Source organism: Limulus polyphemus, unplaced genomic scaffold, assembly GCF_000517525.1.
Source record: "Limulus polyphemus unplaced genomic scaffold, Limulus_polyphemus-2.1.2 Scaffold1151, whole genome shotgun sequence".
In the NCBI taxonomy this organism is placed as follows: domain Eukaryota; kingdom Metazoa; phylum Arthropoda; class Merostomata; order Xiphosura; family Limulidae; genus Limulus; species Limulus polyphemus.
Window position 1 is genome coordinate 162,302 of NW_013666761.1, and position 633 is coordinate 162,934.

The following is a 633-nucleotide window of genomic DNA, read 5'->3' on the forward strand; positions in this document are numbered from 1 at the left end:
GTGCTTTCACCCTATAGTTTTGCTGCTCTATATCAGCCATCTTTAACCCAATTGACAAAAATCTAAAAATAAACCACTTTTACTCTTAGATGAAGCTGTAGCAAAAATTTTTAGCTCAGATTACTTTTTGTGTAGGCGTGCACAGAACTTTTGATCAAAATTGAGCGTTTTTATTGAATAACTTAGCACACGTGGCTTATAATTTAGCCAAATTTGACACCTGATTGTAGGTTGTAAAGATCTATCTATGTACGAAATCTAAAAAAAATCCATAAAAGCTAAGTATGTTTTCTTATTAAATAAAGTTTCCGTACTTTCGGTGCGAAGAAAAAAAAAGAGGAAAACTATATATATCTCGTTTATTTCTTATTGGATTGCTTTGAAATTTGGTTAGTGAAGTAAGGATCCAGTAGAGCACATCCACTAAAAATATGTTGTTACGTCTCTGGTCGTTTATTAATTACTCGTAAAAATTCTTTCCGAAAAACTTCAGCGATACAAGTCCTTTCTCAAATAAAACTAGTTTATTCTTTCTCAATTCAACTTTGCAATACACTTAATTTCCACAGTCACCTTAACTTACATACGCTATAATTTACAACGAACGATTCACGCACTTTACTTACTATCGCG